This window comes from Sus scrofa, chromosome 1, assembly GCF_054392235.1.
Source record: "Sus scrofa isolate SSC_HxYL_T2T_F1_AM1 chromosome 1, Sscrofa_HxYL_maternal_Yorkshire_Landrace_v2.0, whole genome shotgun sequence".
In the NCBI taxonomy this organism is placed as follows: domain Eukaryota; kingdom Metazoa; phylum Chordata; class Mammalia; order Artiodactyla; family Suidae; genus Sus; species Sus scrofa.
Window position 1 is genome coordinate 274,246,593 of NC_139383.1, and position 25,293 is coordinate 274,271,885.

General features: G+C 38.6%; 1 long non-coding RNA gene and 1 pseudogene across 1 annotated transcript in view; both read left to right on the forward strand.

Annotated features, from left to right (window-relative positions):
* LOC146407209 (uncharacterized) overlaps window positions 1–25,293 on the forward strand; it is a 266,633-nt gene that overhangs the window by 11,917 nt on the left and 229,423 nt on the right. The window lies entirely within an intron of this gene.
* LOC106507859 (olfactory receptor 1J4-like) lies at window positions 313–25,169 on the forward strand (annotated as a pseudogene).

The window sequence follows — 25,293 nt, forward strand, 5'->3', positions numbered from 1 at the left end:
TGTGTGTGTGTTAGACACAAGAACATAAGCAATCTGAGAGTAGAGCCATGGAGGCGACTGTACTTCTTTATTACTCTTTTTCTGCTGTCAATCATGATGTCTCCACTTTGTAAAAATGAGAATAAGCTGTTCTTTATTTCCACTGAAGTGTTTGATTAAAGTCAAGTACTTTCTCCCTGTGACAGTGTCAGTGTTCAGAGAAGTCACACTGTGTTGCTCTCACTAGACTGGATGAGGCATCAGTGTGTGAGTGCACTGCAGTGAGACCTATCTGTATACTGACACAGTCACTCTTAGAAAATATGTGACCACATGGTAACTGCTATACTTGGTACTTCTACGTTCCAGGAATTTCTGCTTTCTCTCCATCCACAGAGGAGAGAAAACAACAAGTGGAGGGAGAACCAGAGCAGCAGGTCTGAGTTCCTCCTCCTTGGGCCCCCCATCTGGCCAGAGCAGCAGGGTGTGTACCTTGCCCTGTTCCTGGGCATGTACCTGACCACAGTCCTGGGGAACCTGCTCATCATCCCACCTATCAGGCTGGACCCTCACCTCCACACCCCCATGTACTTCTTCCTCAGCAACTTGGCCCTCATGGATGTCTCATTTTCATCTGTCACTCTCCCTAAGATGCTAATGAACATTCAGACTCAGGAACAATCCATTCCCTATGCAGAATGTGTAACAAATAAGTATTTTTTTCATATTTTTTGCTTGCATTGATAACCTTCTTCTGTGGTAGTGACCTATGACAGGTATGTAGCCATTTGTTACCCTCTACATTATGGAATAAACATGAGGGAAGAGCTGTGCATATGTCTCTTGGCTGGATCCTGGCTCCTATCCTGTGTCAGTGTCCTGACCCACACTCTCCTGCTGGATCAACTGTCCTTCTCTGCTGACATCTTCCCCCACTTCTTCTGTGACTTTCTGCCTGGCTTAAGCTGTCCTTCTCATACACCTCTCTCAATAAGCTGGTCATATTCACTGCAGGGGCTGAGGTTCTACTTATTCCACTGAGTGGCATCCTGGTCTCTTATGGCTGCATTGGGATCTCCATCCTGTGGATCCCCTCTACTAAAAGGATCTGTAAAGCCCCACCTGTGGCTCCCACTTCTCTGTGGTGTCTCTATTCTATGGAACAATGATGGCCCTGTACTTTTCCTCCTCATCAGACCAGTCCCATGACAGAGACATCATTGCTTCCATGATGCACACAGTGGTCACCCCCATGCTGGACCCTTTCATCTACAGCCTGAGTAACAGAGACATGACATTGGTTCTGTGGATTCTTTTCATAAACAATAACCTTTTTGGCAGGTGAGAATCGCCTAAGCATATTCTTATTTAATTCACTGCCCTTATTAGAAAAGCCATAAAAAATTTTATGTTCAGCACCCATATCTCTAGAACTTTTCTAATTGTCTTTTAAATGGTCATTGTTATTGAAGCAATCTCTTTCACTTTAATCATGTTGAGGACTTGCATAGGGAAAGGGGGTAAACCAAGATTTTTTCACCAGCAATCAGTGTTTATTCACTTTGGCACTGGCTCAGTTGATTCCTATCCAAAGGCTGAGCCTGAAATGCAGTGGTGTGCTGTCTTATGTACCCTCCATTATTTTTTTCTTTTATACTTTGGTCCCTCTGTCCCCCTTATAATGTAAATACGTTCTGTAAATTCTGGTCAGATGGTCTATGCTACAAAGTTGCACGTGGATACAGATGATGTTACACTGCCACAAAGTTGCACATGTGTGCACATATGCTGATTGTGCACATTGCCATCCCTTTGGTCTGGGAGGGCCCCTTCCACATTCATATCTCTTGTCCATTTATTTTTCCATAACCCTAAATATGACATTACCCACAGCACACATTCAACATGTGGTTTTCAATGCACCAAACTTCTTTGTGTATATGTGTAATTATGTTTAAACTTTTTTCAATATATTGTATTATTACTACATTTTGTTTTTTACAGCTTTTTGAAGTATATGTACATTTTAAGTTTTTATGGTTATCTATTCCTGGGCATTGGTTTTTAAATTGCATAGTTGAATAATTACATAATTAATTTGAAGGATAGTTGACTTACAACATTGTGTTAGTTTCAAGTGTAGTGCGAAGTGATTAGATATTTCATATATTATGTAGTATATATGTATATTTTCAGGTTGTTTTCCCTTATATGTTATAACAAAGTATTGAGTACAGTTCCATGTGCTATACAGTTGGTCTTTGTTAGTTATCTGTTTTATATACAGCAATATGTATATATTAATATCAAACAAATAATTTGTCCATCTACCCTTAACCCTATGGTAACCATAAATTTGTTTTGTATGTCTGGGTGTCTATCCTGTTTTGTGTATAAGTTAATTTGCATAATTGTTTTTGCATTTTTATGTTCATATAGCAGCATATGGAAATTCCCAGGCAAAGGGTCAAAGTGGAACTATAGCTGCCAGCCTATACCACAGCCACAACAATGTAGAATCCAGGCAGTGCCTGTGACCTATACCATAGCCCAAGGCAGTGCTGGATCAACAACTCACTGAGCAAGGCTAGGGATTGAACCTACATCCTCATGGTTACTATCCAGATTCATTTCCCTTGAGTCACAACAGAAAGTCCCTGTATAATTTTTTTTCAGATAACGTATATAAGCTATATCATATGACATATGTTTGTCTCTGTCTGGTTTACTTCGTTCAGTATGATAGTCTCTACCTCCATCAAATTGCTGCAAATTGCATTATTTCATTCTTTTTATGGCTGAGCAATATTCTATTATATAGTCATATCACATCTACATTATCATTCATCTGTTGATGGCCATTTGGGTTGCTTCCTAGTCTTGACTTCTCACTTTCCAACTAAAACCATTCAGTTAAGTTTCTAATGTTTCATTTTAGTGAAGTCCACAATGCTTACCTTGTCAATGTAGTATCAAGTTTATATAGTACTTTTGATGGTTGTTTAAGCTAAAAAAATTTAATTCGATTGTGCTATTGACAGTAGGGTAGCACTGAGTAGTCAATACAATTACCAAATTTCCCCATTCCAGGAAAACTAAATTTTCCCCCTCAATTGGATGTTTGTGTTGAGAAGAGTCCACAGCTATTAGATTAACTTTAGCCTTAGAAATGAATGTTGTCTTTTCCCCAGAGAGGTCACATCTAATATGAAAAAGTGCTAAAACCCTGAATTTAAAGTATTTGCACCCAAAAAATATCTCCTGCATGACTAGAATATGCCAGGCAATGTTCTATATTTTGAGTATACAAGTTAAAAAAAAATTTCCCCTTGTGGAGTTTACCTTCCAGATCTCTTAATCCAGTTCATCATGTTCCTTTTTTTCCATAGCAAGATTTAACCCTCTAACCCACCATAAACTTATTTTTAAAATTGTCATCATTTATTTGCTGGGATGAAAGTTCTACAGTATATGGGTTTCTATGTATGAAATAAATAATTTCTAAGTTTTTGGTAGGTAAAAACATCTGTTAATAAAAGAGGACTAAAAGGGAGAGCAAGGCTTTCCTGTCACAGCTCAGTGGTAGCAAACCTAATATCAAAAAGGGCACAGGTTTGATCCCTGACTTTGATTAGTAGTTTAAGGATCCAGTGTTGCCATGAGCTGTGGTGTAGGTCTCAGTTGGGGCTTGGTTTCAGCGTGTATGCTGGAAGCTACAGCTCTGAATCCACCTGTAGCCCAGGAATTTCCATATGCCCCATGTATAGCCCTAAAAACCATAAAGGGGGGAGTGCTGGTGTGTGGTTCATAATTTCACACCATGTGGCCTAGGTAGAGCTCAGTGGGAAGGGAACATCCAAGACACTAGTAAGGACAGGGAAGTGAGCCATTGGGCTGCCTGGGCAAAAGCATGGAGATCAGCACCTAGAAATACTCTGAGGGAAGATGGTACCTGGCCTATCACAGGGATATTAATGGAGCCTCTGTTCCTGGACAGGATTAAGTCAGGAAGGATGGTTGGTGATTAGTTCAGAGATATCAGAGGACCAGATTGTTAGGGCAATTAATGTCATGGTACATTTATTCGTCAAGATTCTGCAGAGAAGTAGAATCAATAGTGTGTGTGTGTGTGTGTGTGTGTGTGTGTGTGTAAGAGAAAGAGATTGATTGAATTCCTGTTGTGGCGTTATGGGATTGGTGGTGTCTCTGCAGTGGGTTAAAATATCCCATTGGTGCAGCTGTAGCGTAGGAGGCTACTGTGGTTCTGATATGATTCCTGGCCTAGGAACTTCCATATGCTACAGGGTGTCCGAAAGATTTATTTTAAAGAATTTGCTAACATAATAGTGGAAGCTAGCAAGGGTAAAGTCTGTAGGGTAGGTTGGCAGGCTGGAAACCCAGGGAAAAGTTGCAGTTTCAGTCTGAAGGCCGGCTGCTAAGTGCCTCTTCTTTGTGGGAAGTTGTTCTTTTTCTTAAGATCCTAAACTGATTGGATAATGACCACCCTCATTATGGAGGACAGTCTGTTTTATTCATATTCTGCAGATTGAAATATTAATCTCATCCATAAAGGAACTGGCATGGAAATATTTTGATGTGTTTGAGCAAATATCTGGGTACTGTATCCAGCCAAGTTGACATATGAAATTAAGCATCATAGTCAAGTTTTTGGTTCTCAGTCTGATTTGGGAAGCTGCTGGAAGGGATTCCATAGAGGAATAACATGGCCATACTTGATTTTGTTACTGTTTCTTTAAAACACCCAGAGTGTTGTAGGTATAAGTGACATACAATAAACTTCATATACCAAAAGTATATCATTTGACTCAGAAAACTGAATATAGAACTACCATATGATCCAGACATCCCACTTCAGGGCATATATCCAGATAAAACTACAATTCAAAAAGATACATGCACCCCTATGCTCTTAGAAGCACTGTTCACAATAGCCAAGATGTGGAAATAACCTAGATTTCCATCAAGAGATGAATGGATACAGAAGATGTGGTACATATGGAGAATGGAATACTACTCAGTCATGTAAAAGAATGCAGTAATGACATTTGCAGCAACATGATGCAACTAGGTAGTCTCATATGAAGTGAAGTAAGTCAGAATTACAAACATCATAAGATATCATTTATATGTGGAATCTAAAACATGGAAGAAATGAACCTATCTACACAACAGAAACTGACTCATAGAAGAGACTTGTGATTGCCAAGGCGGGGGGGGGAGTGCCATGGATGGGGAGTTTTGGGTTAGTAGATACAAACTATTGAATTTAGAATGGATAAGCAATGAGGTCCTACTGTGTATCACAGTGAACTGTATCCAGTTTCTTGGGATAGACCATGATGGAAGATAATATTAGAAAGTTTATTACACACACACACACACACAAACACACCACCCAAACACTCTGTCACTTTGGTATACTGCAGAAATTGATGCAACATTGTAAATCAACTATACTTTAATTTTAAGAAAAAAGGTCAAAAATTTAATGATACATTTTGACCAGTTTTGACATATATACACACCCATGAAATTATCACCACAGTCATCAAGATCAGGAATTTCCCTGATGTCTACCCTCCTGCCCTCTCTTTGCACCTCCCACCTGTCTTCAGGGGAACTACTTTCCTTTTTCCATCACATGGATTTGTTTGCATTTCCTAGAAGCTTATTTCAATGGAATCAGGCAGAGTGTATTATTTTCTCGCTGTCTTCTTTTGCTGAGTGTAACATAATGAGATGTATTCATGTTCTTCTGTGTACCAGTAGTTCATTCTCTTCATTGCTGAGTAGTATTCCATTGTATGGACATACTAGGGCTGTTGTTTCCATGTATATTTAAAATATTTTTAAAATTATCCTATTATTTAAGTTATAAAATTATTTTTGTTTCAGTTTATTTTTTTAAAACTTTCATTAGACACTATTTTATTTATTTATATTTTTTCACACTGTACAGCATGGGGATTAAGTTATTCTTACATGTATACATTTTTCCTCCACCCCTTGTTTTGTTGCACTATGAGTATCTAGACATAGTTCTCAATGCTACTCAGCAGGATCTCCTTGTAAATCTATTCTAAGTTGTGTCTGATAAGCCCAAGCTCCGAATACTTCCCAACCCTTCCCTCTCCACCCAGGCAGCCACAATTCTATTTTCCAAGTCCATGATTTTATTTTCTGTGGAAAGTTTCCTTTATGCTGGATATTAGATTCCAGATATAGGTGATACCTTATGGTATTTGTCTTTGTCTTTCTGGCTCATTTCACTCAGTAAGAGTCTCTAGTTCCACCCATGTTGCTGCAAATGGCATTATGTCATTCTCTTTATGGCTGAGTAGTATTCCATTGTGTATATATTCCACATCTTCTGAATCCAATCATCTGTCGATGGACATTTGGGTTTTTTCCATGTCCTAGCTGCTGTGAATAGTGCTGCAATGAACATGCAGGTGCATGTGTCTCTTTTAAGGAGAGTTTTGTCTGGATAGATGCCCAAGAGTGGGATTGCGGGGTCATATGGAATTTCTACGTATAGATTTCCAAGGTACCTCCATACTGTTCTCCATAGTGGCTGTACCAATTTACATTACCACCAGTAGTGCAGGAGGGTTCCCTTTTCTCCACAGCCCCTCCAGCACTTGTTATTTGAGGACTTATTAATGATGGCCATTCTGACTGGTGTGAGGTGGTATCTCATGGGAGTTTTGATTTGTATAGCTCTTATAATCAGTAATGTTGAGCATGTTTTCATGTGTTTTCTGGCCACTTGTATATCTCCCTTGTAGAACAGTCTATTCAGGACTTTTGCTCATTTTCCCATTGATTGATTGGCTTTTTTTGCTGTTGGGTTGTATAAGTTTCTTATATATTCTAGAGATTAAGCCCTTTTCTGTTGCATCATATGAAACTATTTTCTCCCATTCTGTAAATTGTCTTTTTGTTTTCTTTTTGGTTTCCTTTGCTGTGCAAAAGCTTTTCAGTTGGATGAGGTCCCATTGTTTATTTTTGCTCTAATTTCTATTGCATTGGGAGACTGACCTGTGAAAATATTCATGACGTTGATGTCAGCGAGTTTTTTGGCTATGTTCTCTTCTAGGAGTTTGATGGTGTCCCGTCTTATATTTAGGTCTCAACCATTTTGAGTTTATTTTTGTGCATGGTGTGAGGGTGTGTTCTAATTTCATTGCTTTGCATGCAGCTGTCCAGGTATCCCTGCAATGCTTGCTGAATAGACTTTCCTTTTCCCCTTTTAGGTTCTTGCCTCCTTTGTCAAAGATTAATTGACCATAGGTGTCAGGGTTTATTTTTGGGTTCTCTATTCTATTGCACTGGTCGGTCTGTCTGATTCCTTACCAATACCACACCGTTTTGATGACCCTGCTTTGTAATATTTCTTGAAGTTTGGGAGAGTTATGCCTACTGCATGGTTATTGTTTCTCAGGATTGCTTTGGTGACTCTTGGTCTTTGTTGTTGTTCCATATAAATGTTTGGATTGTTTGTTCTAGTTATGTGAAAAATGTCCTGGGTAGTTTGATAAGGATTGCATTTCTTTGGGTAGTATGGCCATTGTTACAATATTGATTTTTCCAATCCATGAACATGGAATATCTTTCCATTTGTTTACATGTTCTTTAATTTCTTTGATTTATGTTTTATAGTTGTCAGCATATAAGTCCTTTATCTCCTTTGTCTGGTGTATTCCGAGGTATTTGACTTTGTGAGGTGCAATTTTAAAAGGTATCGTATTTTTGTATTTCTTTTCTAATGTTTCATTTCTTGTATACAGAAATGCGACTGAATTCTGAATGTTAATCTATCCTGCTACTTTGCTGAATTTATTAATCAGTTCAAGTAGTTTTGGGGTTGAATCCTTAGGGTTTTCTATGTATAGTATCATGTCATCTGCATACAGGGACAGTTTTATCTCTTCTCTTCCAATTTGAATGCTTTTTATTTATTTGGTCTTATTGCTGTGGCTAGGATTGCCAAAACTATGTTGAATAGCATTGTTGAGGGTGGATATCCCTGTCTTGTGCCAGATTTGAGTGAGAAGGCTTTCAGTTTTTCCCCATTGAGGATTATATTTTCTGTGGCTTTGTCACAGATGGCTTTGATTATATTCAGGAATGTTCCCTCTATAACCCACGTTGGTGAGGGTCTTGATCATGAATGGATGTTGGACTTTGTCAAATGATTTTTCTGCATCTATTGAGATGATCATATGATTTTGACTTTTCTTTTGATAATGTGGTGTATGACTTTGATTGATTTGCATATGTCAAAACATCCTTGTGAACCTGGGATGAACCCTACCTGGTCATGGTGTATGATCTTTTTGATATGTTGTTGGATTCGGTTGGCTAAGATTTTGTTGAGAATTTTTGCATCTATGTTCATCAATGATATTGGGCGATAGTTTTCTTTTTTGGTGGTATCTCTGTCTGGTTTTGGAATTAGGGTGATGGTGGCATCATAGACTGTCTTTGGGAGTATTCCTTCTTCTTCAACCTTTTGAAAAAGTTTAGGGAGGATGGGCACCAATTCCTCTTTATATGTTTGATAGAATTCGCCTGTGAAGCCATCTGGTCCTGGACTTTTATTTGTAGGGAGTGTTTTTATGACTTCTTCAATTTCATTTCTAATTATCGGTCTGTTCTGTTGGTCTGTTTCTTCTTGATTCAGTTTTGGAAGGCTATGAGATTCTAGAAAGTTGTCCATTTCTTCCAGATTGTGAAATTTGTTGGCATATAGTTGTTCATAGTACTCTCATATGTTTTTTTTGTATTTCTGCTGTATCCGTTGTGATTTCTCATTTTTCATTTATCATTTTGTCATTTGGGTTCTTTCTCTCCTCGTTTTAGTGAGTCTGGCCAGGGGTTTATCCATTTGTTTACCTTTTCAAAGAACCAGCTCTTAGCTTTATTAATTTTCTCTATTGTTTTTTGAATCTCTATTTTATTTTATTGATTTCTTCTTTGATCTTTATAATTTCCTTCCTTCTGCTGACTTTAGGTCTTTTTTATTCTTCTTTTGCTAATTCATTTAGGTGGAGGGTTAAGTTGTCAATTTGGGATCTTCCTTCTTTTTTGGGAAAGGGTGTATTGCTATAAATTTCCCACTGAGCACTGCTTTCGCAGCCTCCCATAGATTTTGAGAGGTTGTGTCTTCATTATAATTTTTTTCGAGGTATTTTTTAATTTCCTTCTTGATTTCCTCAGTGACCCATTGGTTTTTTAGTAGCATGTTGTTTAGTCTTCGTGTAGCAGGTTTTTTCTCATTTCTTTTCCCATGGTTGATTTCTAATTTCATGGCATTGTGGTCAGAGAAGATACTTGAGATAATTTCTGTGCTCCTAAATTTATTGAGGTTAGCTTTGTGTTCCTATATGTGGTCGATTCTTGAGAATGTTCCATGTGCACTTGAGAAGAGTGTGTATTCTGATTTTTTTGGATGTAGTGTCCTGAAGATATCAATGAAGTCTAACTTTTCTATTGTTTCCTTTAGGATCTCTTTTGCTTTATTGGTTTTCTGTCTAGAGGATCTATCTATTGGTGTCAGTGGGGTATTAAAATCTCCTATTCTGATTGTATTCCCCTCGATTTCTCCCTTTATGTCTGTTAATATTTGTTGTATGTATCTGGGTGCTCCTATATTTGGGGCATATATGTTGATGATAGTAACATACTCTCTATGGATGGATCCCTTAATCATTAAGGAGTGTCCTTCTTTGTCTTTCTTTATGTCTTTTGTTTTAAAGTCTATTTTGTCTGCTATGAGTGTTACAACTCCTGCTTTTCTCTCATTCAATCTATGTGTATCCTTTGTCCTAAGGTGAGTTTCTCATAGGCAGCATATTGAAGGTTTTTGCCTTTTTATCCACTCAGCCACTCTGTGCCTTTTGATCAGAGCTTTCAGTCCATTTACATTTAAGGTGATCATTGATGGATGACTATTTATTGCTATTTTGAACCTCGTGTTCCAGTTGATTTTACAGTTCTCCATTCTTCCTTGCAGTTTTTTTTGTTTTGTTTTGTTTTGTTTTGTTTCTTTGTTTGTATGGTCTCTGGTTATTATCTGCTTGAGTGTTTTTTGTTTTTTTTTTCATTTTTTGCTAATGCAATATTTGGTTTTGTCTTGTGGTTGCCTTGTATTTGAAGTACGATAACCCTTTGCTATAATTGTGTGCTTTAGCCTGATGGTCCTGTAGGTTCAAACACTTCATTACTATGTTATAATTAAGAAGAGAAACATACAAACAAACAAACAAAAAGTGTTATTTATTTCCTAACATCCCTTGCCCACATTTTATGATTTTGATGACTCTTTTTTTTATTTTTAATTTTGTTTTGTTCATGATTAAATATGTATGCTGGCTTATTTGAGTGACTGCTCTCTGATTGTGGTTTCCTCAGTCCTAGTTCTTCCTCTTCTTCTTTTTTTTTTCTTTTTTCTTCCCTTTCCTTCCTTTCTTTTTGGTTTAGAGAAACCCTTTCAGTATTTCTTTTAGCCTGGGTTTTGTGTTGCTGTATTCTTTTAGTTTTTGTTTGTTGGAAGAAAAATTTATTTCGCCTTCTATGTTAAATGATATTCTTGCTGGATAGAGTATTCTACGTTGCATATTTTTTCCTTTTAGCACTTTAAATACCTCTTGCCATTCTCTCCTGGCCTGTAGTGTTTCTGTAGTAAAATCAGCTGATAATGTTATGGAGGTTCCCTTGTAGGTAACATTCTGCTTTTCTCTTGCTTCCTTTAGGATCCTCTCTTTATCACTAACTTTTGCTATTTTTATTCTGATGTGTCTTGGTGTGGGTCTATTTGGGTTCAATTTGTTTGGGGCCCTCTTTTCTTCCTGTATCTTGAACACAGTATCCTTTAGATTTGGGAAGATTCCAGCGATAATTTCTTCAAATATATTTTCCATTCCCTTATCTTTTTCTACTCCTTCTGGAATTCCTATTATGTGTAATTGGCCCACTATATATTATCCCATAGGTCTCTTATATTGCTTTCCTGTTTTTTGATTCGGTTTTCTGTCTGCTGACCTGATTGGGTAATTTCCATTATTCTATCTTCCATATCACTGATTCATTCTTCTGCATTATTCATTCTGGATTTTACTGCCCTTAGTTCAGTTTGTATCTCTGCCAATGAATGTTCTAGTTTTTCTTGGCTCCTCCTTATATTTTCTAGTTCTGAGGGTGTCTACATTACTGTTCATATCTTCTCTTAATTCCTTCAGTAATTTCACTATTTCTCTTTTGAACTCCAGGTCTGTCAGACTGCAGAGATCTGTTTCATTGTTGAGTGCTTTAGGTGAGTTCTCCTGTTGGTTTGACTGTGGGTGGTTTCTCAGCTTCTTCATCTTGCTTGTTGTTTTCTTTTTCCTGGGGAAGGTTTACTCTCCGTGGCTGGGCAATGTTTGCCTTGTCACTGCTGTGGTATGTTTCCTGAGGGCTGGCATTGTTGGTCAGTCTTTTTTGAGGCAGTGTGTCTTTTCTAGAGTGTTGATGGGGCTAACAGGGTCTCTTTGATGCAAAGGACTTCTTGAGAGCAGACAGGACTGGGAGGTCCACACCATGATGGTAGCAGATTTCACTCAGTCAGGCATAGCTTGCTCTGGTGTTTTTAGGCTGTGGGGTTCTTCCAGGGGTTGGCAGTGTTGGGTAGCTCTTCCTCAGGAGTTCAGCACCCCCTGGGGGCTGGAGCAGCTATCTGGGTCACTGAGAACCCAAGAGGCTCTTCCCTAGGGAAGCCCAACTCAGAAGGACTGTCTGAGAATGCAGGCAGATTTTTCACAGTCTGGCCAAGCTTATTCTAGCTTTTCTGGGATTCAGGGAGTCCTGCAGAGAGGTGGAAGTCCTTTTCAGCTGTTCTGCAAGTGTGTGCCCCCCCTGCCGAGGGCTGGAGCAGCTAGCTGGGCCAGTGAAAACCCAAGAGGCTCTTCCCCAGTGCAGCCCAACTTGGTAATTCTGTCCGAGAATTAGGCAGATCTTTTCACAGCCTGGCCAGGCTTGTTGTAACTTTTCTGGGCTTCAGGGGTCCTGCCCAGAGATGGCAGTCCTATGCAGCTGTTCTACAAGAGTTTGGTTCCCCCTGAGGGCTTGGGGAGCTAGCTGGGCCACTGAGAACCCAGGAGGCTCCTCCCCAGGGCAGGCCTACTCGGAAAGACTTCAGAGAAGTAGGCAGATCTTTTCACGGCCTGGCCAGGCTTACTGTAGATTTTCTGGGGTGTGGAGTGTCCTGCTGGGAGCTGGCAGTCCTGTGCCATTGTTCTGTGGAATTGCGGCTCCTCCTGAGAGCTGGAGAAGCTAGCTGTGCCATTTTGAACCCAAGAGGCTCTTCTCCAGGGCAGGGCGACTAGGAAAGACTGTTGGAGAAATAGGCAGATCTTTTCACAGCCTGGCCAGGCTTGTTCTAGCTTTTCTGGGCTCCAGGCCTTTTCTCGGGGGCTAGTGGTGTTTGGTGCTTCTCCGTGGGGGTGTAGCCCTTCCAAAGGGCGAGCCGTCCTGTGCAGGGACAGCCCCTGTGGTGGTAGGCTTCAGGCAATTGTTTAGGCCAGCCCTCCAACGAGTGCATAGGGGGTGGTGGGGGTGGGGGGAGGGGATGCACTGGGCAGCATAGCTTTCTGATAGCTAGTGGCCGGTAAGCTTGCTGTGGTGTGGGGAATATTCTATGGGGACCCACCCCTTCTTCTCTCCCCTCCCCAACACAGGCGCAGACCAGGCTCTTCTCCCAGGTTCCCTCTGATGTGGCTTTCCACTTCCTCGCCCCTAGAGTATTGCTCCCTTCCCCTGTGACAGCTTTGCTTTCTAGTCTCCCAGGCAGTCTCTGCCCTGTCAAACTTGACAGACCATTTCTAGACCTCCCAAGCACTCCCCACTCCACCCCGCCCCCCCCCAGGGATTAACCTCTGGAGATGAGGTCTCAGAGCCCAGCCCCCACTCAGGCATCTCAATTTTTGGTGACTGTGCCTGTAGTTCAGGTGGTCCATTCAGTTCTCGATCTGCTTTTCAGAACTCCAACTTACTGCTACACTCTTCTCTGCATCTGGAGATTCCTCCGGGTCTGTTTAATCTTTCCATTGAGTAGGTGACTTTCCAGGGTGCAGGATCCCTTTCTCCTCCACAGTTCCCTTTCAGGAGCGCCTGTCCAGCTTGGATTCACCTTCTCCCACTCTCCTCTTTTCTCTTGTTTTTCCTAGTAATGTCACCAACTTCTTGCCATTATTGGAGTATAGGTCTTCTGTCAGTGATTGGTTGCTGTTCTTTGGGACTCATTTATCCTTTAGATGTGTTTTTTTTGTGTGTGTGTTTATGGGAAAGGGCGAGCGTGTCCCCCTACTCTTCCACCAGTTTGTCCCCTCACAACTGATTAATGTTCTTGACTACAACACTGAGAAATTATATGCCTGATAGTACTTAATGTCTCTCTTTTTATTTCCTGGGAATTTATTAGCTGTTTATAAAACATCTTTATTGAGGTAAAATTTTTCTATGAATGCAGTATACATTTAAAGTGTCCAGATTCATATTCTGATATACCATTCCTTGTGAAATAACCTCCACAATCTTTAATTAATATATTCATCACTTTCACTTAGTTACCATTTTAACTTATTTGTGTGTGGTCTGAGAGAACTAAAGATCCACTGTACTAGGGGATTAAATTTCAAGTGTACAATACAATCTGGTTCACCATAGTGATTGTGCTGTACATGTGACCTCAGGAGAACTTATTCCTCTTAAATAACTGGATCTTTGTCCATTATGCTAGTGAAATAAGTCCAACTCAAAACAAGACAAATACTGCATGGTACCACTTTTATATAGAAATTAAAACAGCCAAATTCATAGAGCAGGGGATAGGATGGTCATTGCTAGAAACTTGGGAGAGGACATGAGTATCATTATGAATTTGTGGGAGCTCCAGGCTTAGCAGGCTCCCATGGCATAGAAAAGTGCCAGAGCTAGGACTTGGTAAAGTATGTCCTTTCTTTTCCTCACTTCCCTTTCAGCATTCTTTTCATGTTTTGGGATGTTGGTGGTGATTTTGGTGGGTGAGGAGAAGAAACTGTAGAGCAGCCTTTCTTGATCCAGGAAACAGTCCACAGCTATGAGTTCAGCTCCTCAGGGCTTATTATGGATTTTTGAAACACTGATCACTCTAAGACACTGCTCTTGCCATCACTCAGCACTTCAATCCCAGACTAGTTGTCTCTGGAGTGTTCTGACTGTATGTGTGAGTTGCAGAAAATGCCAGGTCCATCCAGACTGGGGATGAGCAAGCCAAAGAAAGTACCCATGGTCTGGAGTCTTCTGTTGCCCCCGGTGAATTTTGTGTCTGTCTCTTTCAAAGTCTTCATTACGAATCTCTGTGAAAACCATTTCTACTCAGTTTCATGATACCAGTTTTATGTTAGGAGCCTAAGTAATAATCTCCTCTACATTCAGTGAGGGAACACATAGTTCTCTTTCTTCAGCCTGTACATAGTAAAAGATGAATGTGATCAAAACTGCTTCTGAGGCTCAGCACCACATAGCTGTAAGAGAAGAATATTTGGGAAAACAGATGTTAGTGGCAGGCTGTACCTGCCAGAGTGTGTGGCCTGGGGTAATTGCCTTCCCTCCTCTGAATATCCCTTTCTTCTTCTGTGGAAATCAAAAACATTACAAAACATCTAAAATATGTTTGATTTAAAACAAATGTGATACCTAATTTGGCTTAACATAATCCCTGACCAAGAATAATGAATAATAGCTTTCCCTTCTTGTGTATCAGTATCACCTTTGTCCCATATATATGTTCATGTTTATAGCTCTGTATCCAAATATTTATGGCAATAGGGTATTATTTCTTTTGCAGAAATTCCTAGGAATGGAATTGTTGGGTCAGTAATATATTTAACATTAGGAGAAACTCACTAACAATTTCTCACCAAGGCTCTATGTTGTGCATTACTGCCGACCATGTGTGAGAGTTCCAATTTCTACTAACATCCTCACTGCCTCTGGTATTGTCAGTCATCCGATATCAGCCATTCTAGTGGGTTTGCTGTGGTATCTCACTGTGGTTTTCATTTCCTTTTATCTCATGACAAATGATGTGTGTCTTTTTACAGAGCGATCTCCTATATGTCTTCTCTGGTGAAATATCTTTTCAAATCTAATACACATAGTTTTAAAAATAATTGTGTTGCTTGTCTTTTGTATATGTTCTTGATTCAGGTCTTTCTTGGAAATACATTTTACAAATATTTTAAACTAGTCTGAAGCTAATCTTTCCATTAAAAGTTTCTTTTCAAGGGTGGATACTTTTAATTTTTATGAAGTCTAAATCATATTTTTTTCTTTTCTTGTTCATTTTTTTTTGTCCTATTAAGTAGATGTTGCTGCCCTATATTTTTCAAGACTATGTCCAATGTTCTCTTCAATATAGTTTTAGAGTTACAGTTTGACACATTTGACCCTTTTCTAGTTATGTTTTGCTTGTGGTCCAGCATAAGAATATGTCCATTTAAGACATATTGATTTTGATTTATGCTCAGAAAATTTATTGAATCAGAATCGTCCCACATTCAGTTGCCTTACTGCATTTTTAAAATCTTAGCAGAACTTATAAATACTGATCTATTTCAAAATATTCATTCTATTAAACTTATTCATTGATCTATATTCTTATCCTCAAACAATTACTGTTCCTTTAGTTGCTGTGGTTTTATAAACAATTTTAAAATTAGGTAAATTTAATCCAGCAGTTTTTTCTCTCTCTCCCTTTTTATTTCTTTTTTTGGCCACAGTCATGGTATATGGAAGTTCCCAGGTTAGGGGTCAAATAGGAGCTGCATCAGCAGGCCCGGACCACACCAACAGCAATGTGGGATCCAAGATTCAGCTTTGGCCTACACAGAAGTTCATGGCAATGCTGGATCCTTACTGGCATTAAGAAGCCTAAGGATAAAACCCACATCCTCATGGATAATATTTGGTTCTTAACCTGCTGAGCTACAGTGCAAACTGCTTTTTTTTAAAAAGTGTTTTGTCTATTTTCTTTCCCTTTCCCTTGAAATAAATTTAAGAATTAACTTTTAATAGTAGGCTGCTTTATCTTCATGGTCAGGTGTATTCCAAGTTATTTGATTTTTTGGGGTGCAATTTTAAAAGGTATTGTGTGTTTGTATTCCTTTTCTAATATTTCATTGTTAGTATACAGAATTGTGACTGATTTCTGAATGTGAATCATATACCCTGCTACTTTGTTGAATTTGTTGATCAGTTCAGGTAGTGTTTGGGTTGAGTCCTTAGGGTTTTCTATATATAGTTACATGTCATCTGCGTACAGTGACAATTTTACCTCTTCTCTTCCTATTTGGATGCCTTTTATTTCTCTGGTTTGTCTGATGGCTGTGGCTAGGACTTCCAGTACTATGTTGAATGACAGTGGTGAGAGTCTTGTTCCAGATTTTAGTGGGAAGGCTTTCAGCTTTTCTCTATTGAGGATTATATTTGCTGTGGATTTGTCATAAATGGCTTTGATTATGTATGTATGTTCCCTCTATACCCAGTTTGGTAAGAGTTTTTATCATGAATGGATGTTGAACTTGGTCAAATGCTTTCTCTACATCTATTGAGATGATCATGTGGTTTTTGACTTTTATTTTGTTAATGTGGTGTATGATGTTGATTGATTTGCGTATGTTGAACCATCCTTGTGAAGCTGGGATGAATCCTATCTGGTCATGTTACATGATCGTTTTTATGTGTTTTTGGACTTGGATGGCTAAAATTTTGTTGAGAATTTTTCATCTATATTCATCAAATATATTGACCAATAGTTTTCCTTTTTGATGGTATCTTTGGTTTTAGAATTAAGGTGATGATGGCATCATAGAATGTCTTTGGGAGTGTTCCTTCTTCAACCTATTGAAAAAGTTTAAGGAGGATGGGTATAAGTTCCTCTTTGTATGTTTGGTAGAAGTTGTCTGTGAAGCCAATTTTCCTGAACTTTTATTAGTAGGGAGTGTTTTTATTACTTCTTCAATTTAATTTCTAGTGATCTCTTCAGTTAGTTGGTCTATTTCTTCTTGATTCGGTTTTGGCCGGCTGTAAGTCAGTAGAAAGCTGTCCATTTCTTCTAGGTATTCAAATTTGTTGGCATATAGTTGTTCATAGTATTCTCTTATGTTTTTTTTTTTTATTTCTGCAGCATCCATTGTGACTTCTCCTTTCTCATTTCTCATATTGTTTATTTGGGTTTTTTTCTCTCCTCTTCTTGGTGAGTCTAACCAGAGGTTTGTCAATTTTGTTTACCTTTTCAAAGAACCAGCTCTTTGTTTGATTGATTTTGTCTGTTGTTTTTTGGATATCTATTTTATTGATTTCCTCTTTTATTTTTATGATTTCCTTCCTTATGCTGATGTCAGGTTTTATTTGTTCTTCTTTTTCTAATTCATTTAGGTGGTCGCTTAAGTTGTTGATTGAGATTTTTCTTCTTTTTTGAGGAAGGCCTGTATTGCTATAAATTTCCCTCTGAGCATTACTTTTGTGGCATCCTATAGATTTTGAAGGGCTGTTTCTTCATTATCATTTGTCTTGAGGTATTTTTTAATTTCCTTCTTGATTTCCTCATTGACACATTGGTTTTTTAGCAGCATGTTGTTTAGTCTCCATGTTATAAGTTTTTTCTCTTGTCTTTTCCTGTGGTTGATTTATAGTTTCATACCATTGTGGTCAGAGAATATACTTGAAATAATTTCTATACTCTTAATTTGTTGAGGTTTGCCTTGAGCTCCAGGATGTGATCAGTTCTTGAGAATGCTCAATGTGCACTTGAGAAGAATGTATATTCTTATTTTTTTGAATGTAATGTCCTGAAAATGTCAATTAAGTCTGATTTTTCTATCGTGTCCTTTAGGATCTCTTTGCCTTATTGATGTTCTGTCTAGAGGATTTGTCCATTGCAATGAGTGGGGTGTTAAAATCTCCTAATATGATTGTATTCCCATCAATTTCTCCTATCATCTTTGACAAAGGAGGCAAGAATATATAATGAGAAAAAGACAGTCTTTTTAGGAAGTATTGCTGGGACACCTGGACAGATGCATGCAAATAAACACCCTCACACCATGCACACAAATAAACTCAAAGTCACTGAAAGATTTAAATATAATATAAGACACCATCAAACTCCTAGAAGAAAACATAGGCAAAACATTCTGTGACATCAACCTTATGAATATTTTCTCAGGTAAGTCTCCCAAAGCAACAGAAATAAAAGCAAAAATAAACCAATGGGACCTCATCCAACTGAAAGCTTTTGCACAGCAAAGGAAACCAAAAAGAAAACAAAAAGACAACTTACAGAATGGGAAAAAAAGTAGTTTCAAATTATGCAAGTGACAAGGGCTTCATCTCTGGAATATACAAGCCAAAGGAAAAATGGGAAAAAGATCTGAATAGACTCTTTTCCAAGGAAGATGTGCAGATGGCCAACAAGCACATGAAACAATGCTCAACATCCCTGATTATTTGAGAAATACAAATCAAAGATAATATGAGATACCACCTCACACCAGACAGAATGGCCATGATTAATATATCTACAAATAACAAATGCTGGAATGTATGTAGAGAAAAGGGAACCCTTCTGCACTGTTGGTAGGAATGTAAGCTGATACCATCACTATGGAGATCGGTCTGGAGGTACCTTAGAAATCTATACATCAATCCACCATATGACCCAGCAATCCCACTCTCGGGCATATATCCAGACAAAACATTTTTAAAAAACACATGCACCCACATGTTCATTGCAGCACTGTTCACAACAGCCAAGTAATGGAAGCAACCCAAATGTCCATTGGCAGATGATTTGATTATGAAGATGTGGTACATATACAAAATGGAAATCTACTCAGCCATAAAAAAGAACGACATAATGCCTTTTGAGGCAACATGGATGGAACTAGAGTCTCTTATACTGAGTGAAGTAAATCAGAAAGTGAGACATATACCATCTGATATCACACATCTGGAATCTAAGGCATGAATGAATGTCTCCACAGAAAAAGAAATCATGGACTAGCAGTATAGACTCCTTGTTTCCAAGGGGGAGGGGGATGGAGTGGGGTGCTTGGGGAGCTTGGGAGTTAATAGATACAAACTATTGCCTTTGTAATGTATTAGCAGTGAGATACTGCTTTGTAGCACTGGCAGCTATGTATAGTCACTTATGAGGGAGTATAATAATCTGCAATAATCAAATGTGTACATGTATGTGTAACTGGGTTACCATACTGTACAGTAGAAAAAAAGCATTAGGGAAATAACTATTATTATTAATAATAATAATATAATAATAATATAAAATAAAAATATAAAAGTAAGCTGCTGAGATTTTGACTTTGATTGAATTGACCCCGTAGATCAATTGAGGGGAAAGCCTGCTCCATGATTATATTCAGTTATCCAATTTATATACAAGGTATATCTCTATTTATATCTTCTTCAATTTTACCTGGGAAGGTTTTGTGCATTTTAACATAGTTTTATTGCAAATAAATTCATCCATATGTATTTTTTAGCTGTATACTGAAAATAGTATGCAGAAATGTTAAATTCTCAATGCTCTCTGCTAGGTTATAGTTGTGCCATTTTTGCATTTTTTTATTGTTTGTTTGCTCATACCCTGTTAAAACTTCCTTAATTCAAAGAGATTTGGGGGGAGATTTTTTCATTTTTTGGTTTCTCTCCCCCCTTTTGTCCTTATTTAGATTAATTTGGTTTGTATTATTCATTTATCTCTCTTATTGTGTTCTTGGGTCTGTGTCTTTTTTGAGCCTCAAGTGTTTACCTCAGCTTTTCCAGCTTTTCATCTTGTCTGTTTGTGTAGGTTATCCATCCCATGCAAAGTGCAGTATGTTTACAAAATTTATACATAAATATGAGACTACAAATAGTATGTAGCTAGGATTTGGAGTGATATTTAAGGCTGTGGTAATGTCCTAACTCTAATTTGTTTGGGGTGTGAAAAAGAAAAAAAAGTATTTGGAAGGAATTTGCTATCTGACACATAGGAAGAATAGCACAATAGTTACTTTGTTTATTATGCAGTTATCTAATTCCATAAGCTCTGACTTAGGTTGTCCCATAGTTGAAGGAAGGCAATCTGCCTTTGTTGCCTTTCTTTTTTTTTAATTTATTTTTTCCCACTGTATAGCAAGGGGATCAAGTTATCCTTACATGTATACATTTTTCCCCACCCTTTGTTCTGTTGCAATATGAGTATCTAGACATAGTTCTCAATGCTACTCAGCAGGATCTCCTTGTAAATCTATCCTAAATTGTGTCTGATAACCCCAAGTTGCCTTTCTTTACATGGCATTCAACCTGGATTTCCATTCTTCATGTATTTTTTCTGGACCTTTTCAATGGTAGGGTTTCATTTCATGTACTACATCCTCTCTATTATTCAGCAAGAAAAAAGCATGAGATAATGCCATTTACAGTAGCATAGATGGACTTGGAGATTAGCACACTGAGTGAAGTTAAGTCAGACAAAGACAAGTATATTGTGGTACCATTACAAATGGAATATAATAAAAAATGAAACAAAAGCACTTATTTCTAAAACAGAAAAAACACACAGATTTCAAAAACCAAAATTCAGTTTACCACAGTTGAAACCATTGTGGGGAGGGAAGAAATGGGCAGTGGGAATAACATATACACTCTAGTTTATAAAATATATAATTGACTAGAACCTACTGTATAGCACAGGAAAATCTCCTCAATAGTTGGTAATAAACTCTATGAGAAAAAAGAATGGATATATGCATATGTATGGCAGATTCACTTCGCCGTACACCTGAAACTAACACAATGCTGTAAGTCAACTCCACTCCAAGAACATTAGATAAAAAGAAACATCACTGATTATGAGAGAAATGCAAATAAAAACTACCATGAGATTATCACCTCACACCAGTCAGAATGGCCATCATTAATAAATCGACAAATAACAAGTGCTGGAGGGGGTGTGGAGAAAAGGGAACCCTCCTGCACTGTTGGTGGGAATGTAAACTGGTACAGCCACTATGGAGAACAGTATGGAGGTACCTTGGAAATCTATACATAGAACTTCCATATGACCCCACAATCCCACTCTTGGGCATATATCTGAACAAAACTCTCCTTAAAAGAGACACATGCACCCACATGTTCATTGCAGCACTATTCACAATAGCCAGGACATGGAAACAACCCAAATGTCCATCAACAGATGATTGGATTCGGAAGAAGTGTTGTATATATATATACAATGGAATACTATTCAGCCATAAAAAAGAATGACATAATGCCATTTGCAGCAACATGGATGGAACTAGAGAATCTCATACTGAGTGAAATGAGCCAGGAAGACAACGACAAATACCATATGGTATCACTTATAACTGGAACTAATATTCAGCACAAATGAACATCTCCTCAGAAAAGAAAATCATGGACTTGGAGAAGAGACTTGTGGCTGCCTGATGGGAGGGGGAGGGAGTGGGAGGGATCGGGAGCTTGGGCTTATCAGACACAACTTAGTATAGATTTACAAGGAGGTCCTGCTGAGTATCATTGAGAACTACGTCTAGACACTAATATTGCAACAGAACAAGGGTGGGGAAAAATGTATACATGTAAGGATAACTTGATCCCCTTGCTATACAGTGGGAAAAATAAATTTAAGAAAAGGAAACAAAGGAGCAAGCCACAGGCAGTCAGTCACTAAAACAATGGAGACCATAGAGTGGATACTTTGGAGTGAGTCAATTAACTTTCATCAGATAACTATCAAAAGAGATTTCCAGGCATAGTATAATCTTTAGAAAAGTTTCACCATGAATGTTTGTTTTACTTCAACCAATGATCAGCTAAAAATTAAAAATTTTAAGTAGACTGAGGTACTGATATGCATTAAAGTAGAAATGCAAATATTATTATAATAAATTATCATAGAAAACAGGAATAAAATACCATATCAGATAAATTACATTTATGAAAACATAAAATTAATAAAAAGCCATTGTAGGAAGGTAAAAAATGAACAATGGAAAGGTGAAGTACATTGATTTTATCCTTTGTTTTCATGTCTGTTTTACTTGGATTTCCATCAGGATGCAGAATTGATTTTAAAAGCAGCACATCAAATAGGAATGTCCCCTGGAGAGAAAAATCCCTCTTCACATCCCAGGCTATGACCTGTCAGGGGAAACATGCATCTGGTAGGAAGGACCAGGAAGGAGGTTCCTCACATCTCCTTCTTGGCTCCACACACAGGGCATCTCCCTGATATTATTCCTAAGGACAGTATTACCTCACAGTCTGCCCTGAGAACCATCTGCCTGAGAATCACCTGGCACCAGTTCTCATGAATGAGCCTCAGTGGATGTGGAGCTGGGATCTGCATGTTTAACAAGCTCCCCAGGCGATTCTACAGAACATCCCAGTTTAGGGACCAGTTCCCTAGGGTATCTGTCCTGCAGGCAGGAGGAGGAAAACTGAGCAATTAACACAGGTTTAATGCATATCTTGAACCAAGATCTTGGTGCCCTGTCCTTTTGGTCCTCTCCCTTGTGGGTAGAGCATAGTCCTTACATCTCCATTTCTGAATGGTGATTAACTGAAGAGTAAACTCCAGGCACATGGCTTTTCTCTCTGATGCTATTGAGAGTTTCAGGACCACAGAAGTTGTAACTAGATCTAGTCTAAGTGTGTCCTACAGAAAATTTGAGAAGGCAGTCCACAGTCCTGGCAGCTAGATCACTTGAGTATAAAGTTTAGAGCAGAGCATATTTTTCATCAGAATCAGGTGTGTGTGTGTGTGTTTCTCTGTACACAGGTGCCCAATACTTCTCCTGCTCTTGCTTAAGCAAATTTTTATTTCTAGTTCCTAAATCTGGGGGAGGAGACATAGCGTGATTCTCCCTTAGGTCTTTCTTGACAACTCTTTTTTTAGAGATTGTAGATTTTCATAGGCTCATGAGAGATTGTTGAAACCAGAGGAGATTGGAAAATGATAAATATGAATAGTAGTACAATATGTAGCTGCCAGTAAAATCTTTAGCTTTTAAGAAGTGACACTGCAAGACTGAGCTATTGGTTAAATCAACAGATGTTTCTTTTTTCTTCAAGTTTTATACATAATGGACATTTTGAATATTTTTGATCCATTTTTTTTGAGTATATGTTGTTTAGTCCTCCTCCATATGCTACTGATTAAGTGGTTTCAGATTTAAAAGTTCAATATTTTACAGAATGAAGTTCAGCTCTTAGGATTGCTTACTTAAATTTTTATTTATTTGTATTTTTTCATTTACAATGATTTTTATTTCTTCTGTTATAACTTGTTTACAGTATTCTGTCAAACTTTTAAAAAAATTTTATGTATTTATTATGTATTTCTGTATAGCTGGGATCTCTGTCTAGTCACTTATGATGGAACATTTAATGTGAGCAAAAAGAAAGCATACATGTAGGTGAAACTGGGTCACCATGGTATACACTAGAAAAAAAAATAAAAGGTTAAAAAATGTACTTTTATTTTTATTTTCATTTCTTTGGTCTTTTAGAGGCCACACCTATGGTGTATGGAAGTTACCAGGCTAAGAGTCAATGCAGAGCTGTAGCTTCCAAACTACACAACAGCCACAGCAATGGTGGATCTGAGCGGCATCTGCAAGCTATGCCACAGCTCATGGCAATGCCAGATCTTTAACCAATTGGATGAGGCCAGGGATCGAACCTGCATCCTCATGGATACTCGTCGATTTTGGTACCACTGAGCCACAACAGGAACTCCTTATGATTGCTTTTAAATGTATAGAAACAGCATAGAAATTAAGGACATTTTAATCTACTATCCCTCTGATAAGACAGTGTGACACTTTATCTTCACTGACTAGACACAGCTACAAATGACTTAGAAGCTACCTCTCCCCTAGATGTTGGAAAAATGTCACTGAGCTAGTTTCTCTTCTGCATCAAACTTTCTTCTCTGTTTGTAAATTTGCTCATTTAACATGATCATATAATCCATTTTAAAGACATTTGCAGGGACAGGGGAATGCACTCAAACCTTGGCATATTCACCAGCAGAAAAGCCTCCTTTTTGATCTGGCTGCTATAAATCAAAATCTGTTGGTTTCTGCTTCTCTCAATCTCTGTCATTCCCCAGCAGACAGGAGAGGAGTGTGAGGAGGGAGAACCAGAGCATCATGCCTGGGTTCATCCTCCTGAGGCTCCTCATCCAGCCAGAGCAGCAGGGTGTGTTCTTTGCCCTGTTACTGGGCATGTACCTGACCATAATACTGGGGAACCTGCTCATAATACTTCTCATCAGCCTGGACCCTTGCCCCCACACCCCCATGTACTTCTTCCTCAGCCACCTGGCCCTCATAGACCTCTCCTTTTCCTCTGTCACTTTCCCTAAGATGCTGATGAACATACAGACTCAGGACCAATTCATTCCCTATGCAGAAAGTGTAACACAGATATATTTTTTCCTATTTTTTACTGATCTAGACAATTTCCTTCTCACCTCCATGGCCTATGACAGGTATGTGGCAATTTTTCACCCTCTCCACTATGCCACCATCATGAGAGAGGGAATGTGTACCTTGCTAATACCTGTGTATTGGATTTTCTCCTGTGGAAATGCCCTGTGTCACATCCTACTCATGACTAAGCTGTCCTTTTGTGCTGAAAATACCATCACCAAATTCTTCTGTGACCTCAATATCCTCCTCAAGCTCTCCTGCTCAGACACCTCCCTCCTGTTTATAGCAGGAGTGGTCATCATTATCCTCCCACTAATATGCATCTTGGTTTCTTATGGCGGCATTGGCACCACAATCTTCAAGGTTCCATCCACTAGGGGCATCTGCAAAGCCTTGTCCATGTGTGGCTCCCACATCTCTGTAGTTTCTCTGTATTATGGAACAATTATTGGGCTGTATTTTGTCCCCTCATCCAACACCTCCAGTGACAAGGACATAGTTGCCTCTGTGATGTACACAGTGGTCACCCCATTGCTGAACCCCTTTATTTACAGCCTAAGGAACAGGGACATGAAGGGGGCCATGGAGGAATTCTTCCACAAGGCAGCAGTCTTGTCTCAATGATGTTTGCTCATCTTTATAACAGACACAAGTAGTCACATAACCCCAGATCCTATACCCCTTCTCTTGAGCCCAAGTTGGTATAAATGCTCACTAAATTTTTGATAACTTGAAATTCATTCTATTC